General features: G+C 40.3%; 1 protein-coding gene across 4 annotated transcripts in view; it reads right to left on the reverse strand.

Moving 5' to 3' along the window:
• Positions 1-5,000, reverse strand: part of LOC137991966 (von Willebrand factor D and EGF domain-containing protein-like) — a 109,958-nt gene that overhangs the window by 87,935 nt on the left and 17,023 nt on the right. The gene's annotated exons all lie outside the window — the stretch shown is intronic.

Below are 5,000 nucleotides of genomic sequence, written 5' to 3' on the forward strand. Positions count from 1 at the left end.
ACTATGTAATTAAGGTCCTATTCAATCGAACCAAACGTCAAAGTTGTACACAATTGTACACAACGATCAGTATACACAATACTGAATCAGTTCCACAACGCCTTCCCCCTAGCCTAGAACGTTCTACTATGGACGATTAGGTAAATTTAGGTTTCTTCGTGCGTCTAGACCTTCGCGGCCTATCCGGGCCATACTCGTTACCAGTTGGTATCCTGGGGTTTCGACGTTTCCTTTTGGCTGATGTCTCCGCATTGCTTGACCTTTTGTCTTTCATCTGTGGAGAAGCTGTCTCCTCTCCACCATTTGAATGATTTCCGCTTTTAACTGATGGGGTTGGGGTTTCACCTGGCTCCACGTCCTCTGCTGAGACGTATCTTGGAGGAAGCTGCTCAACATGCCTCCCCCATATTGGTCCCTGTGGGTAGACTCTGACACAGACAGAACGAGCTCCACGTACTTTGGTGACCACAGCAGGTACCCATCGTGGGTCTTTGTTTTGACGTGGACCGCAATAGAGGGCATAGCAAGGGGTCCCAATTGGGTACTGAGGATCTAACCGGCCTGCTAGTCTTTGCGCAGCTTTTGCAGCTTGCTTGCTCTGACGCTGTTGAGCCTGGTGAGCAGGAGACTGAATAAGAACATCTATGGCCGTCCTTATTTGACGACCATTGAAAAGCTCACTCGGAGAATAGCCACAAAGTAACGGTGTTCTCCGGTACTGCATGGGGAAACGCTGAAGAGAGACTCTGAGGGGTGTTTCCGACTTTGTCAGTGATCTTTTGAACGTCTGGACCAGCCTTTCTGCTGCTCCGTTAGTTGCCGGGTGATAGGGGGCTCCTGTCAGATGTACGATCCCTCTTGACTTACACCATTCCTGAAATTCCTCCGAAGTGAAAGTCGTTGCATTACCTGATACCAGGGTATGCGGATAACCGAAATGTGCAAAGTCCTCCTCCAGCAAGTCGTTTGTAGCTTTGGAAGACGTAGAACTGGTTTGATGAATGCATGGGTAATTGGAATACGCATCCGTAACAGTAGAAACCAATTAGAACCTAGGAAATTGATAGCGTGGTCAACGTGCACTCGGCTCCAAGGTTTCTCTGGAAACATCCAAGGATGGACAGGAGGTTTTTGAGGTTTGTTCTGATGTTTAGCACAAGGTTGACATGCCCGACTGACTTCCACAATACAGGAATCTATCCCCGGCCAGTAAACTGCCGTTCTTGCTTAGTGTTTCATACGCTGCATGCCGAAATGACATCCAACAGAATCTCCAACACTTTTGGTTGCAGGCTGGCTGGTATCACGACACGAGCTCCGTAGAAAAGACACCCGTTGGACACTGATAGGGAATCGCGAATCTTCTTGAATGCCTCTACTGTGTAAGCTGTGTCCCCAGTGCCATTGCTTTCCTCGCGAACCTTTCCTAAAGGCCAACCCTCTCGAGTATAGCGTACTACAGTCGCCAACACCCGGTCCTTTGCTGTTTCTTTCGGAAGCACTGTTGGGTCTCCTGGATTAAGCTGCAAACCAATGGTCTTGATGGAACAAATGCAATCTGTATCTGCCTTGCTTTCCTCTCCATGGAAACAAGAGTCGGGGCCATCTGGCAAACGACTTAGTGCATCTGCGTTTCCATGATCAGAAGTCTTCCTCTACTCTACTGTGTACTCGTACTGACTTAACATCAAAGCCCATCTTGCCAGACAAATAGCAGCTAATTGAGGAGTTGCCTTTGTGGGACCAAACAGCGAGAGCAAAGGTTTGTGATCTGTCACAAGAATAAACTTCCTTCCGTAGAGAAAATGGTAGAACGTTCTCAGTGCAAAAACAATTGATAATGCTTCTTTCTGTATCTGGTTACAGTTTCGTTGCGTTTCGGAAAGAGGCTTTGAAGCGTTGGCAACTGGACGCTCTGAGCCATCTTCGTAACGATGGAAAAGTAAAGCTCCGATTCCAACATTTGAAGCATCACAGGCTATTACTATGGGTAGGAATGGGTCAAAGTGTGCAAGTACAGTGTCTTCACACAACTTTCCATGGAGAAATCAACAAAGGAAACTTTTTTTCTGATTGGCTGTTGAAAATTGTAGCTTCCAGTTTCCAAACCGGGCGCTGTGATGATTTCTACTTCTGCTTCTTCCATCGTTCGTTGTACACCTTGAAGGCGGTCTCTTAAACATCAAAAAGTGGGATTTTTTCTTTATTCACGTTTTTGTAAGCAGACCTTTCAGTTTGCTTGGGGAAGCAACGGTCTTTTAGGGTAAGCTCAATATTACTCACAAGTTCACAGCTTTTATTTGTACATGTAAGTGAACGTATGGAAACGAATGCACTAAGTGTGAAAAACGCGATCAAAGTCCGTTGTTGGGAAGAGGGTGGTACAACGAGGTTAAGGTGGCTCCTTAGAGTATTTGCGAATACCCTCAATACAGAGCACGAGTAGAGATTTACCAGAATGGGTGTCAATTTTTGGATTATGGCCGTTACCATGGTAACACCACATCTAATGAGAGGCAGATAAATTCTTACTTTTGACCCAAATTCCTTAATATTTACACTTTTCTTCGGTGAAATTTTATTCTTTGCCACATTATGGAAATGATATTGCCTGAAATTTCGAAGTGGTAAAAAGTCAAGGTTGCTCAGACGGTTTTGCCAATATTCTGTAATTCTAGTGTCATTTTTCTAAATATATTCGATTAGCTCTGACAGATTTTAACAAAAATCGATCATTTGATAGGAACTGTATGTGGTTAGAACTGAGCCAATTTAAAAACCAATTAAAAAAAAAAAATACCGATCGAAGGGAACGCGAGAAAATTAGCAGTTAATTTTACAGCTTTGGTCACCTTGACTTCACAAAAATCAGAAAACACGCACGATTCAGGCTTTACCCGCCATACTAGTGCCCAGCTTGCACACGGCCCTAAACTCTAGGGTGCCTCGAGTAAGCGAAATCCTCGATCTCGAAGGCTTCGATTAAATCCAAGTAGAATTCGAATGCACCGTACAGCGAACCAGTGGAATGATCTCGACGTATGTCTTTGAGTCATCGTTTAACAATATCAGATATTTCAAATTCTCTGAAAGAAGATCCGTTTTCAATTTTATCTCGACAGATACGTCGGGTGGAATTCCGTTTAATTATGAGACGAAAGGTGAATTCTTGCCTGGTTCACTGCATTTATTTTATGTGCATATGCGAACACTCTCAAGATATACTTACTTAAAATTTTCATTTCTTTCATTAAATGAAACCAAAATAATATTCTTAATTACATACAGTAATCATAAGGGTATACTAGATTTTAAAAAAGATTGCTAAAAGGGATCAATTAGTAAATAATAACTTATTACTTTATTGGATAGTTCTATCCTTGATTATATTAATGTTATTGTGACTCCTTCAAGTCTTATGTTACCAGCAAATTATTGAAAAGCACTGATAATGTTTTCAAGAAATCTATACATTAGTAAAAAATGATGTAGTGGTTACCGCCCTTGGGCTTTCAAGTTGTACTGAAATGAAAATTTGTGAATTGGTTCTATTTGGGGAGGTAAAAATTTCGCTTGCCATCATAGATTTAATTAATACAAATTGTAAAATGTGTATTTTAATGTGTGATATCTAGAAATATATAAACCAGGGCTTGTCATTTGTGTAATTTTTAAATTAAGAAGGGAAGTGTCATTTTTAATTCAAGGCGAATCAGAGTTTTGTTGATATGCCACTGACAGGATAGTATTAACTACTTGCAGTATTTGATTTTACCATTCCGTGCTCATTCATATTCACTGCGGTGAATATAATGTAAATTTATCTAAATCTGAAGGAAATGTACTAAATGTGAGGCCATTGATCTTAAATGTTTTTGGCCCATCAACTATTCATGATTTAAAGTAAATACACCAATACTATTACTGTATCAGTGAGTGAGCCAGGATTAAACTTAAACTATCAGTAATGTCCCCGCATTGAAATTTGGTTTCAACATTGTTAATTATTTCATTAGCACACATTAATTTAGCGTGATGGAACATTATGCACCAATGTTTGTTCATTGCATTTATGTTTTACTTTATTCTTGGTGTAGGACAACTTGTAGTGTAAACGGCAAAAAACGTGGAAATATCGAAGAGAAGGTATACCACAATACAACGGTTTAGAGGGGACAAAATATTAACTTGACCTTCTTTGGTGTCATTCCTTGTACATAAACAGCCAAATGTACTGTAAAACTTGATTACGCACAAAAAGATAAAATAAATGTATTTATTTAGAATTTTTTAATCTCTCTAACATTATTGAGCAATGTACGCTAAAGAAATAGAAGTAGTAGCCGGATAAATGAATGGATAAAACTATAAACTGGATGCCCCCAAAGCACTCACCCAAGGAATTGAACATTTTAAAATATAATGTATATTTGCTTATTATGTAAATCTTACTGTACAGTTTGTATTTTTCTGTAAAATAGTAACTTTCACTCAAGTAAGACATTTATCAAATTGAAGAACAGAGTTGTCAGTGATTAATTATGGCTGTCAATGACCCAGCTGAAATGGTTGTACGCAGGGGTGACGTGATGGCGTTTTCACCTTGTGTTATGGTGTTTTCACCTTGGTTTTAATGCTTTATGACTGTAATTTAGGCCTTGTTTGCCCTCCAACCAATATGGCCTCAAAAACGGTGTAAATGTCCATTGGTAAAATTGCATTTGACACGAAAAATCTATTGACAAAAACATAACTTTCCTACTGCTCAACAATTTTACAAGGACGATTCCACGAAGCAGCTAATGCCGCTGATCCTAGTTACTGTATCTTCCTAAAATCATCTATAACCAACCCAAGGAAAAAGTCGAGTGTTGGAACGCACATATAAAGAGCCCAGGCCCCAAACGATCACGAATAGTCTCGCTTATGCTGTACTTAGTTACCTTTTTTTGGCTCGCTACCAGGAAAGATTGCGTGATGAGTCACGCAGGTCTGCTTTG

The sequence above is a fragment of the Montipora foliosa genome, chromosome 2 (genome assembly GCF_036669935.1).
Source record: "Montipora foliosa isolate CH-2021 chromosome 2, ASM3666993v2, whole genome shotgun sequence".
Taxonomy (NCBI): Eukaryota; Metazoa; Cnidaria; class Anthozoa; order Scleractinia; family Acroporidae; genus Montipora; species Montipora foliosa.